At 46.0% G+C, this 27,562-nt stretch overlaps 1 protein-coding gene across 1 annotated transcript in view; it reads left to right on the top strand.

Annotated features, from left to right (window-relative positions):
- Positions 1-16,971: 16,971 nt before the first annotated feature.
- Positions 16,972-27,562, top strand: part of HRAS (HRas proto-oncogene, GTPase) — a 42,749-nt gene continuing 32,158 nt past the window's right edge. The window contains exon 1 of the mRNA XM_069857762.1: positions 16,972-17,308. The gene's annotated coding sequence lies outside the window, so the exon portion shown is untranslated. The remainder of the gene's footprint in view (positions 17,309-27,562) is intronic.

A 27,562-nucleotide genomic window follows, 5' to 3' on the forward strand; every position in this document is an offset into this window, starting at 1 on the left:
AAACCTCCCCTGGCACATCTTCCTGCCATTCCCTCTGGTCCCATCATTGGTCACCAGAGAGAAGAGATCAGTGCCTGTTCCTCTATCTCCCCTTATGAGTAAGCAGTAAACTGCTATGACGTTCCCCCTCAGTCTCCTCCAGGCTGAACAGACCAAGTGAGTTTAGCCACTCCTCATATGACTTACCCTCTAGACCCTCCACCGACTTTTTGGTCTCCTCTGGACACTCTCCAGTAGATTTATATCCTTTTTATACTGTGGAGCCTGAAACGGCACGCAGTACTGGTTTTCTTGTGCTTGAAGTCATTGTGTTCAGAAGATGATTGTAAGAACAGTTTCAACCACAGCAGGTGTTTAGGACTTCATCTTCAGAAGCAATGAATGAGGCTAGAAGGGAGGAAAAACTGATTCAAAAATCCAAAGGATGACAAGATTCTGTGAATTTAATTCATTTTGCTCTCTGTACCTGGCATAAAAAAAGTCTTCTCTGACTCACTGAAATCACACATTTGTTTTTGCTCCCTTTCAGAGGCTTATGTGAATTCATAAACTTGCAATCTAAGAGGAAACACAAGGCATTCTGTACAAAGCTGTTATCTTTTCAAGCTGAACTATACCCAGAAAAACTTTCACTAACACTTTTTATAGAGTATTTTAACTCCCAGTGAAAGACAGTTGATCATAGCTTTTCTTTGCCCTCCATTCTTTCAACAAGTAAATCAAACTACTTATGTCACCAGGGTCTTACAGAAACCATGAGTAGTGTCTGAAGGTGACCACACACTCCAGAGGTTCTAAGCTAGGTCCTGAGTGACAGAGCCTGTCTCCTGTCACTGCTGCATGCTTGCTCAAGGAAAACAAACCCTCTTCTTGGCTCTGTAGATTTTTGGGATATGCTTTCAGGGTACTAGAGGGCAACAAAACCAGCAAATGGCACCTTCTCATGGGGAAGGGTCTCTCAATTTATATTCACTTCACATCAATGTATGTGATAATATATGGTGCCATATATATTTTCCTTAACAAATCTCTGTCCTAGAGAGAAGGAAATAAGGTGTCTGGGGCACAGTCTGCAGTAGTGGCAGAAGGAAATCAGCAGGTAGATATGGGGTCAGGCAGTTCGGCAGGCTGGAACAAATGCTGCATACCCTGTGTGTGCACACCTGTGTAATCCTAGGTCCAGCATCTAAAGCCTAGAAGACATGGCTCTTTGTTCTTAAACTGTGACACATGCAAAGAGCCAAAGAACTTCTTTTGCTTCAAGTGCCTTGCCTATTTCCAGTGCTCCCAGGAGTGCTTCAGCTTCATGGTCTGCTAGGTGATTTGTGCTTGCTTCTGGCTCAGTATGAATGAGCTCTGGAAAGGCAAAAATGGTCCTATCTGCTCTGTCAATGGAACCCTTCACCCTACACATCTGCTTCTGCTGCGCACAGCCTGGATTTGAGTCCAGCAAATATGACATAGGAGTGAAAAATGATGCGACACACCACCATCCTGTACTGGAATTTTCCTTAGTATTTAAGGGGCTCGGGTTGCCTTTTCCATCGAGACCCTTTTTGGAAAGCTTTGGGATTAAGCTGTGTTTGGGTCACCGTGGCGTGTAACTGCCTCTAGACTACTAGAAGGAATCCTGTCCTCATAGAGAGAAGGAAGTTTCCCCGTTCTCAAAATTAGAGGAGAGATCTGATTTCTAAATACTGTCCTTACAGCCCTGGCTCTGATTTTGCATAATGCATGTTTAGAAAAACGACTTTTTTATTCCAGCATCTAAGTTAGATTAGTGATGAGAGAAGATGGATTATTGGTATGCTTCTCTACTTTTTATGCACTGTAGAAGTTTCAGTGAAATGCAGCTTTTACCTAACCCAGCATGCTGGGTGAAACCAAGACAGATGCTCAGGCAGTATTTCAGACTACTGAAAACCATAAACCACATCCCAGTCCACATAAATCTCATACCTACCTCAAACCTCTTGCTCGACAGTTTGTTTTCAAGGCTGGATCTGTCAGCAGCCCCACCAGCTAGTGACAGCACATGGCAGTGAACATAGCATGGGGTCTGCTACAGCAGGCTCCAAGCTGTGCTTGTAGGACAGCTTTTTGGCCATCAAAACCTACACTTTCTCCCTGAATGCTTGCACTTCTGGCAAAGTGCTCCATCCTAATATCCACTTTTCTTTAAATGCCTTAGAAGAGACCCTGGGGTAAACTCCGATGGTGGTTTAATAGAAACCCCTACTGCCTCAGCTGTGGTGAGCAAATCCCTTCAGCAGAATACAGAAATAAAGGATGAGAATCTTCTCATGACCACAGACTACTGTTGTGTGTAGGAGTCATGATGCTCCTGTAGTACTGTGACTCATCTCCCTTCACTTCCTACAGCCTGAGCATTTCTAGATTTGCCCACCATTGTTGGCAATGGAGATGGATCTTTGACAATCTGTTTCAGTTTGGATCTGAACTTTCGGAAAATAAAAAAGTGGGCAAAATCAGAGCTGGATTTGCACCTGGCCTTTTATAATATGATGGGATGTGAAGGCTTGATTAATTTAAAAGTATTGCTATAATGAGGTGAGCAGAAGTTCACACATTGCATTAGCATTCCACTAACACAACTCCTGTTTGTGAGTGTTTGGCTCTTGCAGTTTGGCAGTGAAGGCCATTGTAGACAGATATATCTAAAATACTTCCAAGCAGTGCGATGAAATATGCGAGTACCCAACAACTCCCAACACATCACCACTGCCAGAACTTCTCCTTGGAGTGCACACAAGCCTCCTCTGTTCTGCCCCACACTGGTCACTCCCTAAACCATGCTATGGATGCACTGACACGGGGACATTTAGTAACAGACCATTCACAGTAATCCTGAGTACCAGACACTGGCAGCTGGCTAAATTCTCAGCTATCAATTGGTTACTCCCCACACAGAGTACAAGTTAAACTAGTGTTAAAAATACATTTCCTTCTCTTTCTCCTTGAAAGTCGGTGGAAACACAGAAGTGCAGCACTCAACTATGTATTGTGGAAGGCAGATTCTCCAGGTGCGGCTTACAACTTTCTTTTCTAGAGAACTGAGCAGCTGGATGTATGCCTGTGGTTGTTTGCAGAGGATATTTATTTCTCCTTTGAGATACTTGCCTAAAAACATGTCTAGCCCTTGGCAACCTGGAGGCTGAAATATTAAAGACTAGGCAGAAATAAATAAATAGATAGATAGATAGATAGATAGATAGATAGATAGATAGATAGATAGATAACCAATGCGGGTGATCTCAAACCCCCTGAAGTTAAAGGAAGTGATTTCAGATCATATCCACCATCCAGTCTACAAAGAAGTGTCAAACTAACTTTAAGGTATCGGGCTTTCCAAAACTATCACCTCCACAAAGACCATATGTATAAAAAGTTGTGTTGACTGACAACTGTTATAATAACTCCTGGTCAGTGATCACTAAAATAAAATCCTTCTTCCACCAGCATGCTTGGCTGCAGTGAGAGTTCAGTGAAACTATTGCTTGCTGCATGTAGTGAGTACAGCATCCTAAAATACAGAGCGAAAAATCTTGTTTGTCACGAAGTCAACATCCCAGCAAGGGCAGATCCTGTACCATACCACACATCTACTTATTTGTGATCGCCTGCTTGAATTGTTTCCTCATCATTCATACAGTAACTATCTAGGAAATATGTTCAGGGAGTATCCTTGTATTTGCAAGCACAACTTTCTGATATGCCCATTTTTTAACAAGGATGTTAGGCAAACATTTTATCTGCTGAGAAACAGAGGTCCCTGGGAACACCCTACCTTGTTGATAAGTCTGGAAGCCGTCCTGCTGTGTGGCATGGAGCACAGCCAAGTCGCAGACATATGGGAGCCAGGGCTGCTGGTTCTGGAGCTGTACTCTCTGTCACTGCAATGAGCAGGACCAGGGAGCAGAAGGGAAATGCCACCTGGGGACTTGCATAGTTGATCAGGATAGCTGGGGACTAGCACTAATGACAAAGCTCTGTCTGGATGGAGAGATAGAGGAGAGAAAACAAATAAAAAGCAGGAACCAATCTGAGGAATATTTCAACCATGGTCCCTAAAATGCCACTGATAAGGAAAGATCTTAAAGCAGGAAATGTCTCCAACTTGGGTATAGCAATATCTAAGTACCTTTCATCCAGCCAATTTGTAATGCTGTTTATGCAGGAACTTTGTATCATCTTCCCTGCTGCAGCATAATATTTGCTTAAGTCTGACATTTTAAAATACATCTGCCACATGGAGATAGGCAGGTGACTCAGTACAAACATGCAGACCTCAGCTTGGCCCTTTGATGGGTGCCATCACGTTGCAGTACAGCTTGTGAAATCAACAGCTACAAGGGTAGATCTGCTTGCACAGGCACTGCACCTGGCATTACAGTTTATGTTACCATCTAGATGGGTATCAACCTGCCTACAGATTGAGATGCACAAGGGTCTGGGACAGACCTAAGGAACCATGGGCTCAGTACGGGGCATGCTGCTCGCTGCCGCACCAAAGCCAGCTGAATGATGTCTTACAACAAGATGCAATTATTGTGTCAACAATGGGATCGTTAGTATAAGCACCAGCAGGCTTCAGATCAAATCTCTTTCTTGGAGAGAAGCAACAGGAGTGAGAAAGTATTTTTTGCTGAGCCTGATGCTGAGCTCGCCTGCCCTGGACTATAGCATACAGATGGTGGGAAACACATGCAGACAAAAAGATCTCTGCTCTTGTAAGTCTACCTGGCTCCTTTCCTGAGCTTCAAATGCTGCCTGCAAGGGTTTGACTTGAGACAATTTGGTGGATACTGTGTGGGTGCTGGAGAAAAGAGAAGCAAAAAACCCCAAGGGATCTGTCTGTCAGCTGATCTATTTCCTCAGATTTTTAATGCAAACCTTTCCTTTCTGTAAATACATTCTGCATGCTGCTATAGATAGGGTATGATTATAAGTGTGATACTGTGAGAAAAGGGTGCAGTACATGAACCAAAATATGTGGTAATAACATCCATGTGATAAATTCATTTATTTCTGCAAACAGGTAATGAATTGCATATCAGCATAGTAACCCCCATTTATCCCAGTATTTGACCTTCCCTGCAATGTCTTCTCTACCTGCACTGCTTTTAACACCAAGTGCCTTAAGCTCTCTGAATTTTGATCATCAATTCGAACAACTGCAGTGATTAAACTGAAGTCTGAGCCATCCCCATTAATAAAAACTCACCACTTGCCTGTTCTGCAAATCAGATTTCAACAGCACTCTTCTCCTCTTCCCCCTTGTCTGGCTCTGACAGAAAAAAATATGCAGGACTATTTGCCAGGGTTAATTTTTAACATTGTCCTCAGTGCCACAGCAAATGAAGTCATTTATTATCCAGCAGGCAGCATGCTAACATGCTAGGCAATAACAAATGCTAAAGAAGGTGACTCGCGAATAAGCAATCAGGCAGAGTTTTACATTCCCACCTGTCGGATGGCTCAGCACAAAGGGCCAAGCGTGGCATTTTACCCTATGCTTGCATCTTCATCTGAGAGACACGTGGATTCAAGCCACGTGGCCAGTGAAGTTTATTTGTTTTGGAGTCATATGAAAAGCATGTACATAACCAGAGTTTGTATGACCAGCCTTCCCCTTTACCTGGGCACACTTTTCCTCTAACAAAGGAGGTTAATATTCCTCCTAGATGGTCATCCCTGCTGCAGGAATATGTCAACCCAGGCAGTTTGGCCCTAAATAATGCTTTGTGATCTCAGGCAGACTGGAACTACCCACCTGTAAAACAGGTTTAATGGTAGTCAGCGTTTTTTTCTAGCAAAGCTAGGAAGATTACTTCATGCCTGAGATCTCTAGATGAGAACTGCTCAGTGGCAGAAAGCATTTTAAAGAGCGCTGGAAATTAGGGCCAGAGCAGGCTGGCTACCCCATGAGCAGGTAGAGATGACACAGAAGCTGCACTGTTCCCATCTCATTGCCCAAGATCCTCAGAAAGGTTGGGACACAGACAACCGACAAGCCAGAAGATGCTTTTGAATTACTTATTAAGTAGGAGTCATGTTGATTTTAGAGCTCTGAGTTGCAAAGAGTTGGGCTGCAGAATCTCTTTTGCCGTCTCTCTGGAGTGAAATGTGGTGGTAGAGTCCTCTCACTCATCACCATTGTATTTTTGCCTTCATGGAGTAGTCCAAAGGTCACTGAAGAGGTGTCGTGGTCAGGGCAATCCACGACACATAGAAGTTGTGGGCCAAAAGACCATCTTTATTGATTTTACAAGACTTTTTATACCCCTCCCTGAGCTGCGCGTCCATGCACGATTGTTCAGTTCATAATTGGACAACTCCTTCTCAGTTGTAACTTCATAATTGGGTGATTCCACCTGGGGCCTGGGAACTTCCTCATCTTGTTTACTCGGCTCTTCTTGGCGCCTTCCAGCTTCTCCAAGGATACACGGGCATCTATTCAAGGCCAGTGTTTAAGTTCACACACTCTAACTCCTCAGACAAGCCGAGGTTTCCCAGAAAGAGGTCCATGAATCTTCCCCATATCTGCAGTAACACTCAGATCAGACCTCAGTAAGCCAGCGAGACCATACTGAACATGCTATAAGTTCTTCAGCATGTGCTGATCACTGCAGGAGAGCTGGTATGTTCCTAAGTCTGATCCTGAAAATGAGGAAGACCTTGACTAAAGAGGAAGCAATTTCGTGCTTAGTCCTCATTGGAGCACGCTAGTGCTGCTTAAATGGGGGAACAAAGCTGCTCTGAACACATTCTCTCCCATCTGGTGTCCCAGAGAAGCAAAAAGGAGAGTCCTGTATTACTCTTAATTCACTTTGTGATCATCTAAGTCTCCCAAATCCCACTGCCAGTAAGCTCTGATGATTAAACAGCTAACTAAAGGGAAACTATAGCTAACACCTTCTACCCTTATCAAAGTGTATTGCTAATGAGGCTGGGAAATCACTCAGTTTTAATACACCATCTGCAGATTAACATTAACTTACTCAGATCAGTCAGTGGCTGAAATTCCATCAATCACTTGGATTCATGTAACTTTTCTGATTGGTGCTTCCCCAGCTGAAGCCTGCTTACTGGAAGTGGAAAAGACAAAGTTAAGAGTCTGAGGCCAGGGAAGAAATTTGCAATATGTTGATTTGGGCATCTCAGCTTAGGAATCTTGCAGGATGCCTGACTTCAAAAATGCTTAGTGCTGGCCCTCTGGAAGCCATCAGAGAGGAGCTGACTGACTTGAAAACACACACACACACACACTTAAATCACCGCTGAGCTCATGAGCACCTGCCTGAAAAGTTACCTAGAAACTTGCAATGGCCCTGCACCAGTCCTGAAAGATGTAAGTGACAGCAGGCCCTCTCCTGCATTTCACCTCCCCGAGGGAGAAGCAGCAGAAGAAAGGGGATAATTGGAACTGCAGACAAAAAGTGATGCTGGTGGCCTACTTTACACCTTCAGTGCAGGAAAATTCTTTAATAAGGGAGAGGGAAACCGCCAGAAAAAAAAAAAAAGAGAATGTGTGAAATAGGTGTAGAAGTAACCTGGAGAGATCAACTATGCCACCTCTCTTACTGAAGATACAGTTTCTTCCTTGTGCTGCTCTTGAATGCATTTGCATGGGAGGACCATGCCCTCACCATAACTAAGGGTCTCTCAGGACAGCCTAGATAGCATAGTGACACAAAAGCATAGCCTAACTGTTAAAGAGATCTTCCCATATCTGGCATGAATCTCAATTGATGTGGACATAACACTATCACCATAAGCTCACAGGGAGCTGTATAATTCAGAATGTCTAGCTCTGATGGCAAGCAGCTGCACTGCAGGAAATTCTACCTTTGCTATAAATAACATGACGGCTGAGGTCACCTATGGACTTCATTACTACAGACAGCAGTGTGTATTTTAGGTACTCACTGAAAGCGATGAAGGAAGAGCTGGAAGTGTTCCACAAGAGCATCAGGAAGAAGCTGTCACAGAGGAAAACAGCTATCCATAATGGAAAGGGTCTAGATAAGCAAGATTCGCTAAAGCTGCATACAATAGAGCATGCACATGCTCTCAAGACTCAAGAGCACCAAGAAGCAGAGAGATGGTGGGAAGGCTTGATTCCATCCTCCTGTCCAGTCTGCAGGGTAGATGCATTTCATGTGAATACTGCTTTGCATCAACTTTACTTGCTCACAAAGAAGGGAACCAAGGTGTAGGGCAGCTATGTACAGAAGAAAACTCAGAATTTTATGAAGGGCTTGATGGAAGAGAAGAAAAGGCTCAGTGGCTTGAGTCTGAGGAGGAGTAGGGCTGCATGGCAGAGATAATGTGCACCTAGTACATTAAAAATCAATCAAAGGAAAATAAACAAGTAGTTTAACTGGATGAACACAAGTGTCTTTAATTCTGTCCAGTTCTACCACATGCACATTCCTGACTCACGCTGCATAGCACTGCTTTGAAATTTCAGTGAGAAACAGATTCATTTAGCAATTGTTCCTCAGTGCTGAGGGAAAGAAAATAAGCATTAGTTGATGAAGAAGTAAGAAGATTCTTTCAAAAGGAGCAAGAATAGTCTTAGTGTCTCCACCAGAATAACATAATAGATGGTCTGAGATTTCACTACAAATTCATCTGGTACAGAGAGGTCTTAAACTAGACAGATAAATCTGTCGCACATCAGTGAATGCAGAAATGACAGGGACCACAAGACATCCCTTAGCGACTCATCTAGTTTCCATTCCTGGAAGTCTGGCTTCTGCCAGTAGAAGTGACAGATGACCCAGAGCATAGTAAGTGATCCAAACAGTCCCATAAAGAAACTGGTAGTATGCAAGCTGCAAACTGTTCAAACTTTTCTGTAGAATCTGAATATGAAAATCACACATAGGCCTAAATATTGTGAAGGTCTGTTAACAAAAAAATAATGCTTTCAGCTTCGAAAGACCTGAGCTGCTGCTGTATGAACACAGAGGAAAAAACTTCCTCAGAGTGCAGTGATCCAAGTATCAGGCTCCAAGGGAATGACTGACGTTCAATTCAAGCTGACAGTTAACAAAAGCTCCTGTACATTTGCCAGCAAACCACTGCCAAGAAAGTCACTGTGGCTCCCAACTTGCATATTTCTGCATTACCAGACCTCCCACCCTATGTGACCCTTGCTGATCTACAGTGGCAGGTTCAGCAGAGAGCAGAAGGAGACATGGGACCTTACCAACCCTGGTCACTCTTGGTCAGGTGAGGGCATTTCATGAAAGAATCAGTGTAATTTCTAAGTAACTCAGGCTCTAGACCCACCACATGATCAGCTATAACTCCCAGGAAAAAGCACAAGTAAAAAAGAACATTTGTTGAAGACTTAAGCAAACACACAGAGGAACAAACAGGACAATTCCTGTAGAGGTAGTATGCTTCAGATCAGACTGAAACTAGCAGGCAGTACTAGGCAGTATTAGAAAGCAAAACTGCTTTTGAATACAGTCTCAGAGGTCTAACCTAGATCTCATCTCTCCCTCCAACCAGCAAAATCTGAAGTCTAAACATGCCACCATCCACTCAGGTGAAGGCTTCATGTTTCTATTACTGCATAGCATGTACAGGGAGATACGATTGTTGTTCATTCTTATGGTGTCTCTATAAGGAGACCAACTCAGTGGAAACGGCCAGTCTTTGAATTACGTCGGGTTTTTTTTGCCTGCATTTATGTTGGGTTTTTTTAATAGAAAAAAAGGAATGAGTGGTCTATATTTTTAAACAATGGAACACAGACCACGTTTCACTTCCAAGCTCTGATTACAAAACTTGTCCATTCTGTGATTCCTGAGCATATCATCTGTGCAAGCTTCTGGTTTTGGTTCATAACTGATCAAATCCACTAGCAGCAGAATTCATTCCAGTCAACCGAAATGTTCCTTCCTCTAGGTTTGGTGGATCTTGGGCCAGGCACCTGGCAAGGTGCTGCCTGCTTTCCTTGCCTATTTCTAAAAGGAAATCCATGATGAGAGAGTTCCCATCCTGGATCAGATAACCCTCCAGGACTGATGTTTTTTCTCTGCTCACCCATAATCTTTTGCAATGTTCCAAATGGTTTGGTTCAAAGAGGCCTGGGCACTCTGTTTAGTAGAACTTAATCCAATCTTAATGACATTGTTTTAGGGATCAAAAATGAAGTGGTCCCACTCACTGGTGGAGATCACTCACTGGCTAGGTCATCTGAAGCAATGAGGGGATGATATAGATGAAGATTCTGTGGATTGACTGCAGGTAGATTAATTCAGAGGGTTTTTTTTTGTTAAGTGATTATTGCAGGAGATCTCTCTAGTTCAGTGTCCATCTTAAAAAACACTGTGAATCCAGGACTGACCAGTCTTCTTTTTCCTCTGTATGGTCTCTCAGTTGGACTTCCACTCCCAAATCTTAGGTATCTCCGAGAGTCCCAGGCCCTTGGGCTGAAGGTACACGCTTGCAGATTTTTACAGTTGTGATGTGTCTTGTGTCTCTGTTGGTATAATCAGGAAGGACTAGCCCACAGACTTTTCCCAGTCTCTAGGAGACTGTGTAATTTCTGTTGAATAGCTTTAGCACAGTTTCTTTGTAATCAATGACTTTCATTTATCTCTTGGTTTCTTTGTGCTGCAGAAGACTTAGATTTTCCCTGTAGTCTTTTCATAGTCAGTCACTCACAGTATAACAATTCATTGCTGGGAGTAAACTCTAGCTTCCCATCTCCAGACAGATCTATCTGATACATTAAGAGCTTCTCTCAAAGGCTGTTTTCCAAGTTCTGCTATTGTCAGGGCTTGTGATCTAGCCGTATTTTCTCTACAGCCTCACCAGGAAGCTACAAGAAGATTGTCCATGAGTCACAGTAACTTTACCTGTAAATTCAGTTAAGCCCCCAGGCAGCTCAGAAGGCCAGCCACTGTTTCTCAAGCCTGATACCACTCTACCAACAGTCTATACTTTAACTGGAGACAGTGTTTTGAAAAGGGAAAGGGAGAGAATGCACTTCATTCCACCCTGCTGTTGGAGATGTGTTACTTGTGGCTTGTATCAATAGCTTAGGGAATTAAGAAACTTTGAGGTTTTCTTCCGCTTTTCAAGACCATCCTGCAGAAGGCATCTGTTACGCCTGCACCTGGCACCAGTAGTGTTAGGGCCCACCCTGACTTGAACAGAGGAGGGAGGGTAAAAAGGGTTCTTTTGATACCTGCCCAGCAAACCAGAGACCAACAAATCTCCCAGGGTAAATTCAAATGCAGTATTTGTTTTGGTCACAACCAAAATCACGAAATGGGTGAAATGGAGTCACAACTTCTCAAAGTTGCAAAAATAGATCCCAATCTGATACCTTGAGCACAGCCAAGGTTGCTAAACAAACTACAACACAATTCAGATTTGATCTGATATAACATAATGCCAAGAAAAAAGAAGGTACAGTAAGATACAATGGAGAAAGAGGGAAAAATAACTGGGGGAAAAAGGAAAAGTATCACCACTCCAGTGGGGCACAGTGGTTCAGCAGCGCTTCTTCAGGAACACGTGGTCTGGTAGTTCTTCAGGCAAGTCAAACAGCAGCACTTCTTCAGGCTGATTCCATGGGGTAGTGGGTACATATACTGTACCTTCTTGGCAGGCACTATTTATAGAGCAAGTCCATACTCTGTGAGTAGGTGAGGGCTGGGAGGGGAAGAATGGTGCCTGCTTCTACACCTCCTCCTCTCATTGTTAACCAGGAGACAGAGAAAAGCCCTTCATGTGCACGCAGCCCCAAACTCAGACAATGTTCGACACACAACAAAGGCAAGTAAAGGAGTCAGTCTTTACAGTACCCTTTCCAGCTCATGAGTAAAGCAAACATTTTATGTATACCCTAGACTCACTCCAGATTCACAAATAAGCCTGTCTTAAGCACAGGGTAGTTCCACTGGCTTTTGCAATGACTTGCACATAGAACAGTTTTCAAAATTGTCCTCCTCTGAGCTAACAAAGCTCAGTTTTGATTTCCTCCCACAGCAATACTTACGAGGATTTCCCCTCTCTGCCCTTAGCCAATTCCCTTTGCCATTTCTAAATTCTCGCTAACACAAGTAAGCTTCATAACAGTGAATCTGCCTTCCCAGAAGTATCCCTGTAAAGAGAATGGGTTTGAAGACAGTCTCTGCGAGCCTATTTCATCCTCTGTCCAAACCAACTCCAAATACTCTGAGATCCACTGTTGTAGTTTGAGGTAAATTAGAGTCCATTTCTGTGACTAACTCAGTTGCTGTAAGTAACTTCATCCTCTGAAAGCTTACTGCATGTTTTTGAGATAGTGTTCTTCTCTAAAAGTGATAATGCAGGGCATTGGTATGCAAAAAGGGCAATGCTTATTCCTAGAACAATCAAGGCCAGCCTCGAGCTGGCACCTGGAAGGAAGGGCAAATAGGGCGGGTGACCCCGAACTGACCAACAGAGTATTCCATTCCATATCTGTCGTATTTGGTATGAAATTGAGAGAACACAAGGGTCTCACTCTCTTCTTCGATAGCTGACATCCAGTAAGGACCTCGTCTGTCTGACTACGCCTGATTCCCACTCCATGTATTCCTGAATCCAGTTCTGGAGCTCAGCTCTCTCCTAGCTTGCCCATTCCCTTGTGTCTGCTCTACAATTTGTGGTGATGTCTGGTCATCAGGTGGTGCTGGCGTGATCTCATATATATTATTACTCTGTAATTATATTCATCATTATTCTTATCATCATTTCATTAAAGCTGTAGTCTTAGTTTCCAACCCACTAGCCTCTTTCCTCTCATTCCTCTCTCCCCTTTCCCTCAGGGTGGAGAAGGAAAGATATTTGGGAGTCCAACTGCACAGTTTTAGCTGCTTAAATTTAGCCAGGCCAGGGCTAAACTGATATCCACAGAGATTTATTCCACTTAAAAAAACCCACCAAAACACAAAAAAAAACCCCCAGAAAACAAAAGGCAGAGAGTGTAAGAATGGAGGCTGTCAGAGAATGGAAGCCAAATTAATTTCAGAAGAAACTGCTTCATCCTCTGCTGGCATCTACAGAGTTGCGTAAGGTTGCTGCGAAAGTGGATTTGACCTTGCGTTTCTGAGAATCCAGCCTTGTTTCAATTCTTCTGAACACTTCCTTCTTTGCTTCTAACTGCGCTTCGGTTTTGATTCAAGCATCAGACGGGCCTATGAGACAGCTGACTTGCACCGAATCTAACATAAACTCCTACTGACAGATTCTGCCACCTAGATGATGCATGGCCAATCAGTGAACAAAAAGGATAAGGCCTCAGCTTCTTTCCTTGCTATAGCAACAAGGCACCTTATGATGATAATTTTTCTTCTGTTTCATAAGCTGGTTGCCATGACAAGTTACTTGTGTTGCATTGTCAGATATTAAAAGGAAACAATTTGCATTCTCTAGAAAACTCAAAATTTCAAAAGTTAATTGGGTATCAGTTTGCTTTCTGTCAGGATAATACTCATCCTCTAAGCTCAGGAGGGATAAGCAAGAAAAACATCCTAGCATGGAAAAAGTACTTAAAGGGTTCTTGAGCCTGGTGTATCCACAGGAGGAATAAACTAAAAAATAATGAAGAATATGGTGCTGTGGGGAAGTAAAATTCACAGGGATCTCTGATTTTCTCAGTATGCTTGCAGAGACAATGTCAAGGAGAGTACAGTGATACAGCCTTCAAGAAAATTTCAGTTACACAGACACTAGTATGCATTCAGGCAAATGGACTAGCTGTGTGCAGGGAGAGCTCAAAAGCCATGGAAAGAATCAGGGACTAGTCAACATAATTAAGAGCTGGGTGAACTTGTAGATATGGCAAAGTAATGGGAGACTCATAACAACAAAAGCAACTGATATCACCAATCTACCCTCTCTGTCTGCTGAGAACGGATATATCCTTCAGTATATAAAAATATATATGATGTATATCTGGGCGTATTCAAGCACACAGCCTTGTGAAGCTAAAAAATTACTGTTATTTACTTTGCTGATTATTTTGATGATCACAAGAATAAGTTTTCATGGGTTCTGGTTTTTTTTAGGAGGAAAGAAAGAATAGTTCAACTTGGCCATTGCCTGGGTGTTGCTAGTAGAAATAACTCTAAAAAATTAATGTTTCAAAAATGTCAGGGATAGCCTTGATCTATAGCTAATGAACGAATTCAATTGCTAACCAAGCTCTTGGCATAAGTTTGTATGTCACACAGAGAAGAGCTAATCCTTGTCTATGACTACCCTTGCAGAGGGGACAATATCAAGGAGTTATTTTTTTGGTTCACAGAACCTACAAAAATCAGTGACATGCTTTCCCAGACTGAATTTAGAGTGCCATTACAAGAAGTCATGATGGGATATGCACGCCACTTGCAAGCTACATACAGTTTGATGCAGACAATCATGCATGGGAATGATAGAACATCTTTTCAACTCTACTGCAGATTTTGTTTTGGCGGTATTACTGTGGCAGAAAGGATCTTCTGAGATTCTCTCCATTTCCTTTCTATTGCTCCTCATGCCACTGGCCCCAGTAGTTCACTAGGCTTCTTCTCCCGTCAAGCAAGGCTTGTGATAGTAGCACTGGCAGCATTTCTGGAAAGCTGCGCATTTCTCTTTGCCCATCTTCATGTTTGCTGTAGAGCATAGGGGCTGCAGTGATGCCTGGTGTGTAGCTGGAGGAGTTTGTTGCCAGTCCAGCTGGTGGTACCATGGGATGAGTTAGCAGAGTAGTCAGCACATTGAACTACATTCTTGTAGCGGCATTTGCACTGCTGTTGCTATGGCAGTGCATGCCCCATTTTTTTAAAAAAAAGAGGGTTCTGTCTTCCAGAGGCCTCAGACAGGCCAGACATTTTCCTAAAATTAAATTCAAGTTTAGAGAAAAGACGGAAGAATCTGTCCAGGCAGAATGACTTTCTACAAACAGAACAGTCTATAAACTCAATCTGCCCAGCTTTGCCAAAAGCTATGGAGCCATGCTGTTTTGCAGCAACTGAGGATCTCGTCCCAATATCTTGCGTTTTTATCCATAAATAGAAAGGGGGAGAAGACATCTTTAAGCTATATCACTCTCTGTACCCTCGCAAGTTTGTGTCATCACCCGTAAGCAATTGTGTGGTTATGACTCATCAATAGGTGATTATGCCTCTATCTTCCAGTAGTCTGCAAACAAGTAGTCCTCAGGCACCTTATATGCTGATGTGATTTGGCACTGAAGAACGAGCAAGAAAGAGACAATTTCAGTCCAATCTTCTGGTGTTTCTTGGTTCTAGTAGGTTGCTGAGAATCCCCAAAGGAAACCCTGAAACCGAGGTTCACCCACAGTTGTGTCTATTACACTGCCTACCTTGTTCTTGCTCCCAGCCCAGTTCTTCTGGGCCACCTAGGTACTGAAACATACGAGCCTGCTTTCAGGGTTCTTAAAAAAGCAAGATTTCTGCATGCTCCAATACCCGTCCTGCTTGACAGAAACAGCTAAAACAAGATGAGACAGGTAGTGCAAAGAGGCGGTGCACCGAGTACGTGTATCTGCCTGTGAAGAAACCCACTACCTTTGTGTGTGCTGCTGCTGCTCCTGCTGTTGGCTTGCTGACGAGAGATGCTGTCTTTCTGTGAGCTGTGGTCCTTGTTTCTGTGGAGAACTGAGAGGTCATTCAGAATCAGGAAGGCTTGTTAGAAGCAAGCCAAGAGTTTCAAGGTGTTACGATCCGAAACTCCCCACCCTGCAAACGGAAGGGGGACGTGGTTTGTTAAAACCCACACGAGGTAGGTTAAAGCTTCAGCCTTTTTGTTTGGACTTGTACGCTTGCACGCGGGCTTTTAGCAAGGGCTCTGGCAGGTTTGTCTGTGCTGGTGCAACATGTCTGCGGGACCTGAAAAAACCTGCACAGCTATCTCAACAGGTATCCTTGGAACTCGCTTCATCTACTCTTGCTACAAGCTCTGCAGGGCCTTCTTTATATATAGAACAATGGCTTCTAGATCCATTTTCAGATCGCTAGATACTTCTCTAATGGAAACAAGAAATTGTGGCAGTGTGCTTGAAACGTACGTCAGAGTGAACAGTGCTTTTCCAGTAACAGGAATGCATACTTTATTTGGCATCATATTCCGCACCAGGGCTTCATCACTCCTGCACGCTCCGGAGTAACACGGTGACTAAGCAATCCACTATCAACCTCCAAAGTAACAGGGGAATCACACTGCCTAACAGTAGAAAATATCCCGTAAGACAGGCGCACTGTGACGGGACGGGGGGCCTGAACACAGGGGACGAGGCCCGAGTCCATCCCGGTTTGCAGACCCCGGGTTGGCGGCGCTTCCCCTCGGAAGGACCCGAGCGGCCCGCGGCTCCCACCGCGCCCGCACCCCCGTCTGTGCTCGGAGCGCGCCCGCCGCAAAGGCTCGCTGGACCCAAGTCTCTTACACCGAGCCAGCTCCACTGCCTTTTCTTTTGTCGCCTGCCTAAGTCGCTCCTGAATAATTAGGAGTCGTCTATTTTTTCTAGGAATTTCCAGGAGCCAAACGTATCACCCTGAGTTCTGCCCGCGAGCTGCCCCGGGGACAGCGGCCGCTAATCGCCGCTCCCCGGTCGCCTCCGCTCCCGCTGCCCGGCCGCTCCCGCCGCGGTACCTGCCGGGCTCCGCCCTGCCGCCGCCAGCCCCGCCGTACCGGGCGGCCCCGCGGGCAGGGGGGCGGGCACGGGGGAGGCGGCTCCGGGAGCCCCGCGGGCAGGGGCGGCGGCGGCGGCCGCGGGCGCCGCTGGGGAGGCCCCGCGGCGGGCGGGGAGCAGAGCCCCAGCCCCGAGCGGCGGGTAGCGGCGGGTAGCGGCGGCGCCGGGGGGAGGGGGCGCGCCCCGCCCCGGGCCCGGCGGCGGCGCCCCCGGCGGGCGGGGCGGAGCGGCGGCCAATCGGGGCCGGGGGCGGGGCCGTCGGGGCGCGCTCCCGCGCGCGCGCCCCCGCACGCACATTGTCCGGGCGCGGCGGGCAGCGCTCCGGCGGCCGGGGCTGATGCGGGGCGGGCGCGGCACGGCGGGGGCGCCTCCACCACCGCGGTGGGAACCGCACCGAGCCGCCGGGCCGGCGCGCGGCTGAGGCCCCGGGCGGGGAGGAGCGGCGCCGCGCCTCGCCGCCTTCGGGTGTTTTGGTTTTTGTGGGTTGTTTTTTTTTTTTTTCCTCCGTCGGAAGGAAAACGATCTCATTTTTCCGCTCTGAACTTCCGCGCCCCGCTTCCCAGGACGCGTATCCCGCCCGGCGGGGCAGACGAGCCGGTGAGCGACCGCCGGGAACGCGCGGGGCCGGGGGGGCGCCCGCCGCCACCTGTTAGCGGGGCGGCCCCGGGGGCGGCGGGAGGGGGCCCCGGGGGCGGCGGGAGGGGGCCCCGCCCCGGCGGCGGCGGCGCCGCGGACCCACCTGCCCGCCTGGGCGCGCCGGGACCGCCGCCTCCTCCCCGGGCTCCGCGCCCCCTCCGCCACCCCGCTTGTTCTCCGTCCCTGCCCGCCTCCTCCCGCAGCCTCTCGCCCTCCTGCTCCTCCGTGTCCCCGAGCCGCAGCCCTCTCCAGCCCTTCTCTCTCTCTCCTCGCCCCCCACTTTGCAGCCGCCCTCGCCCGCCTCCCTGGGCCCCTCGCCGCCGCGATGCTCCCGAGGGGGAGGGAGCAGCGGCCCCGCCGCCCTTTGCCGAAGCAGGTGCCTGCTCTGCTCCGGCTGCCTCGGTCGGAGGGGAGACCCGGAGGAGAAACCGGCGTCCTGGCAGCGCCCGGGCCGGGGCGGAGGTGCGGCGGGGGCGCGCGGGTGACGGGGGTGCGGGGACACGCGTCTCTGCGCTGGATCTGTCGGTTCCCGTGCGCCGCTGGCAGCGCCTCCCTTCCCCGCGGGGCTGCTGCTGCCCTGCCGCTCGTGTAGCATCAGGGGTGCCAGGAGGACAGTCCCGAGGGGGAGCAGGTGCACCTGGCGGCTTGCTAGGCCCATATGGGTCCTGGCTGGGGATGGGTTTCAGTTGCCTTGAGCGGCCGAGCGTGCCTGGAGACAACAGAGCCAATGAGGAACAGGAGAGGACTAGCAGATTCTGGAGCAGCTTCAGAAGTGCCCGGGACAGCTAGAAGCAGGAGGATGGTGCAGCAGGAATGACTCGGGTCAAGCCGTTGACTGTTTTGGTGACCTAAGTCACGCCTCCACAGCCTGCGCCGTGCAAAGTTGCTTCTAGGTAGGTCTTTGAGATGCAGAAAGGGGTGCAAACTCTGAGCTTTGCCACGATCTGTCCTAGTCTGGTTGGTGGGTAGGTTGTGCGGGTTGGAGCAGGAACTGGTTTTGAATGGAGCGAAGCACATAAGGCTTTGTGTGGGTTCAACTGAAGAGTTGCTAGGGTGTTATACGGTGGATGCTGATGGTTGTTGGTTTCTTCTGATCAGAATTGCTAATGTGTTTATCCTTGCAGAGCTCCAAGGTATTTTGATTTTGCAGCTGGTGATTTTTGTGATTTTACCCAAGTAACACAGCCATCACTTTGAGTCTATGTGTGTCTGGTCCTTTCCTTCTCCTTAAATGTTTTCCCTGTGTGATTAATAATGTACCAGTTCCTTCATTTCACCGCCGAGGAGGCCGGTGCTGATTGAATTCCTTGTTTAGTGTCCTCGGTGGGTCTGGAGGCTGATGGCTGTTATTGCTGCAGGAGAGTCTGCTTTGGGGTGGGAGCTGTCAATGTGTCTTTTTCTTTCATCTCAGTAAACCTCTTACTTCATCTCCTTTTAATTAAAAGAAATATGTATGGTAATACCCTCCATATTTACGTAAAAACGGTCTTGTACTTAGCAATAATTATCTCAGTTTGGGATACCACTGTAATATTTAAACGGAACTTAAGACCTGAGGGACGCTTTTCTGGCCTCAAGGAGTTACCCTTGATGTGGTTCCCTCCTATAGCAAGTTTGACTCTTGGCTCCCATCATTGGTGGCGAAGGTAGAGCTGTGGTGGGAGTCACCTCCAGTGTTTCTCTGATGCTGGCCTAGAAAGCCGCAGTTTCTTCATCGAGTCTGGTGTAATTTCACAGGGCTCCCTAGCAGACCTGCCACTGCATACATGGAGTTGGTCTGTCTTGGTGATTTCATCTTGGGGGCTGAGGACTCTCAAGGGGACTTCCTTGCTGTGTGTTGGGCCAGAGTAGGAGGGGGGGAAACAGACTGAAAAAATAGCTGGTTGCCTTTTTTTTTTTTTTCTGCCTGGTTCTCCTAGGAAAGTTTGGAAAAGGCTGCTGGTACTTCAGAAGCTTTCGCTGTGAGAGTAAAGGTCCCAAGACATACTTGTTCATGTGGCCATCTTTCACTTCACTTCTCTTTCCTTTAAAAGGAACAGAGCTCAGCTCAGGAACATAAATGGTTGCTTCCAAGTACCTGCTGCTGCCCCTCCTGCTGCTGCTGCTTCACCCCAAATTTACCTTTATGATAAGCTGCCCTTGGAGGTCCTCAGGTTTTCTTGAGATAAAACAGCTTTGTGGAGCAAAGAAATTGAATATGGGGGAAATATTCAACAAAATAAAACCCAAGATGAAGTACCACCTGTAGAGAGATATTACTTGTGGGTAGGTGGTGAAGGGACGAGGTAGAAATGTCTTTCACAATGGATTTTGCTGCTGTACTTTTTGTGAGTCTAGGAAAAGCAAAATGATTGTTCTCTGAGCACTCTATCTAACTGTCATTTATTATCAGTTTTCTCTTTTAACTTTTTTGATGTGTGAACTTGTAAGAGCTTATTAAGCAGCAGATAAAAATGTTGAATGTATTTGAATTTTACCTGTAATAATCTACTAATAATATATTTATGAAACTGTTTGACCAGCTCTGTAGCTGGTTGAAGATGTCAAAAGAGTATTATTAAAATAAATTGTTTGACAAATATGGGTGGGACTAAACAAGTGATCTGTTTGCCAGCTGCCACTCAACTGCTCTGTCATGGCATGTTCCTCTTATCTTTCCCTTCCAGTTTTTATTCCACTTTTTCATGTTTTTTTTCCTGAACTGTCCTCAGTATCTGTTTCAATTGATTTTCCTTTTCCTGTATTATTCTTTATCACTTTTCTATTGCGATTTTCCTTTCATTTTTTTTCTTCTTCTACCTCTTTCTTTCACGTCTCTTTCTATGCTTTTTGAGTATAAATTAGCCAATTTCCTTATTTTCGTCCACCTTACTGGTGGGGATTTTTATTGAACTCTTTGTAGCCAGCTCAACTAAAGCTGGTGTGCATTTTAGCCTATAAAACTAAACCAAAACTGTGTGTGAGTATGAAGATGTTTGCTCAGTGGCAGTGTTTTTCTGTCTCTCTTTGGGTTTTCTGGCTGTTGCAGGAAGGGTGTTCCGGCAGTTCTGGAGTTTTTTCCTAGCTCCCATTTTGCCTTATACTCTCCTTATGCCTTTTTAAAAAGTGAATTTGACTTTGTATATCAAGAAAACAACTAGGATCAAATGGCAGACCTTACGTAGTTTGATTGTGTATCTGTATGGATCCTGCTTACATCTGCTGCTTAACCAAGACCAGCCTCTCACTGGGCAGTCCTGCTTTCCTCCTGGCATTGTCCTTTCTCTGTCTGGAGTTATATCCAGGAGGTATCTTTCGGGAGGACAGAAGAAAGGAGTGCTTTGAAGGTTTTCTGGCTTACCTATTACTTTTGGAGTCTGAGTGTCAGGTTGATGAGGGTGAGTAGCAAGAGACAAACAGGTTATCGTGCATGACTGAGCAGTGACAATGTTCAGTTTGGATCTAATATTCAAAGATTAAAGTCTCTTAAACATGGGAATGCTGTTACAGAGAAGACTCTCCCTTCCCTGCCCAGGTGAAATCTACTTGGGGATATTCTCATAATGTAAGGAATAGAAAACTTTGTGTTTCAATGGAGGAAATTTGCTTTGCCTTGGCAGTAAAGCTCAGACAATCCAGAAGAGTGTGTTAGCAGCGCTCAGAATGCGTGATTCACCTCTGCTGATGGTTGCAGTGATGCTGTTGCAGTGAAGGAGCTAAGCCATGTATGTCATAGCTGTCTGCTTTAAGTACTGGGACTTTTGTGATGATTCCCTCTCACACCCATCAGGAAAGGTCTTTGCTGTACTGAATTTAACAGCTACACTGCTTCTCTGTGTCTTGTGAAATATTCTGGATAATGCTTGGGTGCACTCAGAGCAGGCAATCCAGGCAGCACATTGTCATGAAGCAAAATTGATTGAGGAGGATGGGGCCAAGATGAATATTATTTGCAGTTAATTATTTACTGCAGAGGGAGAGGGGGGAGCTCATGCTGTTTGGTTTATAATTACAGATATTCAGAGGAAAACGCTTCGAGGTGATCCTTTTTCTGTGTGCTGCCACCTATTTCTTAGCCTTTCTAATGTGAGGCCAGCGCTGTTTGATGACCATTTTGGTAATAGCAAAACTTCATTATCAACTTCCTGCTGTTGGAATACAGTTTTTGTAGCTTGCTATGTATGATACAAAATGGCCTGAACACCTGCAGAGGGAATAGTCTTTCTGTACTTGCTGTCTTAATGCATGACCTGCCCATGATGCCCATCTGACAGCAACATGAGCTCTTGGAACAGTGTATCTCTGTGCTGAAAGGTGTTTTTGTGGTTAAAGTGCAGGACTATGAATCCAGGAGTCCTGACCTCCTCTCTGATCTTAGATGAGCTGGTTGCTTTATCTCATCAGGATCTCTTCTTCAGGAGTGATACCGACCCAGCAGCTATCCAGCCTATCTGCTAAAAGGGTAGGATGTCCTGGGTGAGGGCCGCTGGTAATGAAGGGGTGGCGGCAGCCCAGGTCCTTGCATATTACAGCACTGTGGGCTGAACTGTAAGTGGATTTTTTTCCTTCTGCATAGCTGAATCCATTATAGATCAGAATGTTTGTGTGTAAGTTAAATTTAAGAGCTTGTGGAGCTGTGTTTGGATGTGTGTGTGGGAGTAGTAACTTGACTGAACACAAAAAGACATGGCTGTGATGTCTCTGCATAGGTGCCTGTGTGTCTTCTGCTTGTTTAGCATCCTTGAGAAAACAGAAGATGTGAGGGAGAAGCTGTGACATGTGACATGAAGAGGATGTCCTCCTACTGGGAGAAGGGGAGGAGTGAGATCTAAAAAGCCAGGAAGTAGGTGTTACGACCTGTACAGGGAAAATCAGGGGATCATAGTGGTTCCATGATCCCCTCGGTCTAAATAAAGGTGAAATTGCTCCAAATGATTGATTAGAAGTTTTATTTATGGTAGCAATAACCTGAATTGTGAAAGTGTAGTGGTGTAGCTATCACAGCGTTTATCAGAATGAAAGGAAAGAGAGAAATAGATACCACCATGCAGGATCTCCACGACAGTGGCTGTGATGATGATGATGTTATGGTCATGATGAGGGTCCTCCTGTGGCAAGCGTGCGCACAGACTCCTTGGGGAGACGCTTCTTTTGCCCCTGCACCTACCCCCTCTCCCCAGTCTGTCAGTGAAGTATGTCCCTACATGGGACCATAGGGGAGCAGTAGGCATCTACATGGGAAGTTGCAACTAGCACTTAATGGGTAATCTTCATTTGCATAGGTATGGTATCACCTGTTATATGCATTTGGCTGATAATGAGGTAGAGGTCATTTTGAGGTCACCATCTCGAAGTGGGAGGCTTTGGGCAAGGCCACCCTGACTCCTCCAAGGTTCTCTTCCCTGTGCTTATCATGATTTAACAGTATCTGCCTCAAGCATTACTATGCAGCTTTGCCTATCTTTGCAACAGTGTTAGACACATTTACATTAACTCTTCAGTCTCTCACAATAGGACCGAAATAAGGAATGCAGGTGTGTGCAGTAGAGTCTGCTCCAGGCTGCCCTGGCTAAGACTCTGCAGGAGGAGAAGTGAGGAGGAGACTGGTGGAGAAAGGCATAGTGGAGGCATTTGTGCAAGGTGGAGCATTGGCCGTCCTGCTGGTCCAGGCAGAATTGGAGTGCGTGTAGCCAGCAGCAGGAGTGCTTTTCCCTGAGAAAAGCAGGCTGGTGAAAAATCTTCAGAGTCTTACTAGCAAATCCTTGTGCTCTAGGCAAGTCAGGATCTTGTTTAGAGGCTTGCTGAGGTGTGTGCTCCGTCAGCTGTTTGTTGGGGTAGCAGCCTGCCATCATGCAGGCTTGCCTCAGTATCGGTGTTGAGTCTACTCTGATGCCCCATGCTTTCTTCAGCAGTTCTGTGGCTTGCATCCAACTCTGTTCAGCCTGCTCTGACTATAGTGTATAGTATAAACTTGAATTTATGAAATTGGAGTCTGCAAATTATTCATTTTGTCCTTGTCCTACCCCAGCTAGTCACTGCAGCAGCCAGAGTGGTTTTCCTGGTATAGCACCACCTCCTGTATTTCTGTAGTGACTGTACCATCCATGCTTCTTCCCTGCAGCTTGCTTTGCTGGAGCAAGAATGAGAAGTCAGGGAGCTTAGTGTTCCATGTGGGACTGGAATTCATCCTCCAGAAAAAACAGAAGACTGGACTTGAGAAACTAGGCTTTGGTTGGTATTACTAATAGATAAAACAGTAATTGAGTATTATAAATAAAGAAAACGTCTCTGTTTCTTCAAAGTAGATGTGGGACAGACCCTGGCTTGTGTGTGCATGCTAATCTGTAACTAACTTTTCCACTGTCTCCCCTTAGATCCGGATCTGTTAATGCCGTGGCTCATTTTGGGTCTCACTGTGTTAGGCTCTTGCTGTGAATGGCACAACTCTTGTAGCATGCAGACCTAGCAAAAGCTGGTGAAAGCAGTAGGTAACTCCTCCCTGTTTGCATGTGTATGCATGCACACCCCTTGCCTCCCTGGCTTGTGTACGGAGGCTGAATGTATGACTGTATAAGGTAACTTTGGTCATGAAAGGTTTCTCCCGATCTTATTTCCCCTGGCCTTTTTCTGATTTGCATGATACTGTATGAGGCCAGTGTGCTTTTTATGGAGGGCTTGTTCTGCTTTCTATGCAGGCAGCCTTGGGCAAGTGGTCTGCTCCCTGACCTGCTTTGGCAGGTGCGTGCTGGCTTCTTGCTCTGCCGGTGTGGGAGGGAGCATGAGGGTACGTGCTGGGACATGGGGCAGGGGGTGGACATGACTCTGCCAGTTGGTGGTATGACCTCCCGTCAGTCAGTGTAGGTGCTGATGGATGAGGAAGCACACATAAATCCCTGCTCTGCTTTCTGCCTTACTGTTATGCTGGGAGACATAGTGACTGTAACTTGTACTTGAGACTGTAAGGATTAGGTCTCTCTCTGCTCCTACAAGTACAGATGTACATTCTCCATCCTATTGCACTCAGTTTCAATTGACAGCTCTGTGGCTATCCTGGTAGACCCCATGAATTTCCAAACATAAAGGTATTCATTATCAAACACACCCTTGCTGGAAAGAAGTGACCACCATGACTGTGCTGAAAGGTGGGAAACAGAGGCATGAGAATCAGACCTAGATGTGGGAAAGTACTTCTGCTCCTGCTTTTCCACAGAAGAAAGGAGGCTGTTTGCTGTTGTGGCTCATGGTCACAGGGGCCTGTGCAGGATCTCACTGGGTCTGATGCAGAGCAGGGTGGGAACCTCTTTGCTGATCCCTGTGCAAGATGCATCAGGTACAATTGTACATGTTTCTTGTGCAGAAGGGACAGAAGTCATAGCATTCATCCCGGAACGCCACCACAGAAGCAGCATCAGGACATATTTGAGAGTGTCTTGCAGAAGTGGCACAGACATGTCCAGTGCTAGATCAGTTCTGTGTTCCTGTCCCTCCAGTGCACCCAAATATCGAAGGATAAGTGACTGAAGATATCAGGCACCTAATTAGAGATGTTTTCAAGAGTGAAAAGCATTGTCTTCTGAAAATACTACCCCTCAGTGGGTCATTCAGAGACTGAAGTCATTCCACGACCTCTAGTAATATTGACCAAGACTCAAGGAAAGCCAGAAGACGGAACTGTAAACTGTGCAGGGAGGTAGGACTGTGTAGAGCTCAGCCTGGATTTGATGTGCAGAAGATGGTCTGCATGGGGCTGTTGAGCACATGCAGTGACAATCGGTTGACTTTGGACTGGGAGGTCCGCCAGCTGGCTGCCTTGTCAATGTCGCTGTTTCCCTGTTGACCATGCTGACTTGTGATAGGTGGCTGAGGATGGAAGGTGCTTTGGAGCACATGGGTTTTTTAAATAATTGACACTGGTTATTTAGAGCTGCAGCAAAGTGGGGTTTTTTTGTGGGCATTCCACTGCAGATTCCCACCACAAACCATGGGACCTTAGGGCTGATCCTAGGCAGAGTGTTTTCTTAAGCCCACCTCAGTCCTCCTGCTATGGGACTGTAGACCATGCCAGCAGCCCTTCATTGTGGGTCTAATAAGACAACGCCTTGGTGGAGTGAGAGCAGTTCTCTCCCTGTTTTGTAGCAGGCACAATGAGGATACAAGTGGGAGGGTAGTGGCCTTTTGTGTCTGATTGCAGCAACTACTATCATGGTTTTCTTTCATTTCCTATCTGCCATCCCAGGCAAGAATTTTGGCAGTTGTCTTGCAAGGAGGAAAGTTAGGACTTTTAGATGCTGAATAACATTTGCTTAATAATTGGTTAGCTGATCCCCACAGCTACTGGACCTGATAATCAGGGACCAGACGAGGTGTCCTCTCCTCCACATTCCTTCCACGATGAATGCATTGATCTGTATGTGTAAGAGAGAATACTTCCTCTACATCTGTGTACACTTTTGCTGTTCCTCTTCTTCTGTGGGTTACATCCCACCTTCCAGCCTATGAAGTGTCCAGGCCTGGCTACTCCTCATATCTGCAAGAAAGTGAAAAACAGCACTCTAAAGGCCAAATGCTGGCTGTGGAAAGTGAGTCAACCTATGAGTTTTTCTTTTTTTCTTGCTTTTTCCCAGCATTTTCCTGGTAGGTATAATCACGCTTGCTGCTTGTGGATAATGTGTCCCTACCTCAATTTATCTACCAGAGCCTATAGCCAGGGCAGACACTGGACAAGGAAAGGAGAGGTGTTATTATGACCTTTTGGTTTACATCTGGGGAACTGAGGAATGTTGACAGGAGGAGCCTGCAGGAGAGTTAAGAACAGAAATTGTCATCGTAGTCTGATGCTTTGATTGCACGATCAGCTTCCCCAGCCTATTGATAACTGAGTGTCTGAAGGTTGTGTTGACATGTGGCTAATGTGATTTTTATGATGATTAAAATGCATTCTCATTACAGTGAACCCTGAGAAGGTGGGATTTTGTTTCCTTTCATAATTTCAAAAAGGTTGTCTTGTCTGTTCTAATGTTTTAGGTATCTGGTCTTGAACGTGATGTGAATGGAGGGCTGGAGTAGCAGTCTTTCCCATCTAAGTCTTCTGGGCTGTAAGTGGGACTTGTGTCTGCAGGAATGGGTAGATACCCTGTGTTAAGACTGAGTGTGTTGGCTTCGTATGGGTTGGAAAAAATAGTAAGAAAATTAGGGCAATTGCAAAGAGATATTGTAGTCCTCTGGATGAGGATTGATTAAAAAATCAGAGGGCTTTAGGATCTTGATTTGTGTTGGTGACAGTTGATTGTAGAACAAGCCATCTCCATTTGATCACCCATACTGAAACATGTTTTGGGGTGAAAAACAAGTTGCAGTTAATTGACCGAGTCTTTGAGGATTGAAAAAAAAAAAAAAAACTCAAGGGGAAAAAAAACCCTTTACTTTTTCTCAAAGCAGTTTCAGGGGCTCCTAATCTAATTTTTCCAAAACAATTCCCTGGCAGTCAGGGCTCATGTGTTTAAAAAAACAGCATAGAAGGGAATGTGTTGTGACAGTTTAATTTGTTGCTGAAATATGGTGACCTCTGGGGTAACTCAGAGCAACTGTGGAGTGGATGATAAACCTATTCAGGACAGGAGGTGAGTAAAGGGGGAGACCGCTCAGATGAAACTGCTGATGCAGAGGCAGGAGTGTAATTCCTGGAATTTAGGTTCATCTTTTTTTCCTTCGACTCTAATGGAGCTGTAGCCCTTATGTATCTTCTGAACAGGGCAATTGTTGATGAGTCCTTGCACGTGTTGACAAGGAAGGTGGTGGTAGTGGTGATTCTCCCAGGTAGGTGGTGCGTAAGACCCTCTGATACTGGCCAGCCTGAGAAATTAAATGGATGCTGAAGAAAATGTGGAGGATTATAGCACTGGTTTCAATGCCTTCTAGTCCCTGACTACAGGCCCAGAGCAGCTAGCTGGATATTGAAGTTGCTAATCCATGTGTGTGAATGGAAATGTGTAAAGCTGGCCTGCAATCTATACCATTTTGAAGAGAAAACAAGGCAGTTGCAGGACGCTTTTGAGAAGGCAAAGGAAAGCCTGCCCAAGTTTGAGGATCTTTGAGGTAGAGTTTGAAAAGACAGGTCTGGAGTTGCTTCTGTAGCCCTGTTTACGGCTCTTATGAAGAGATTTTCCTGAAGTGTGCTCTTTGTGATGAAGTGGGAAGTAGAGAGCCCAGCAGAGGGCTAGGCCTTTTCAGAGAATG

This window comes from Phaenicophaeus curvirostris, chromosome 5, assembly GCF_032191515.1.
Source record: "Phaenicophaeus curvirostris isolate KB17595 chromosome 5, BPBGC_Pcur_1.0, whole genome shotgun sequence".
In the NCBI taxonomy this organism is placed as follows: Eukaryota; Metazoa; Chordata; class Aves; order Cuculiformes; family Cuculidae; genus Phaenicophaeus; species Phaenicophaeus curvirostris.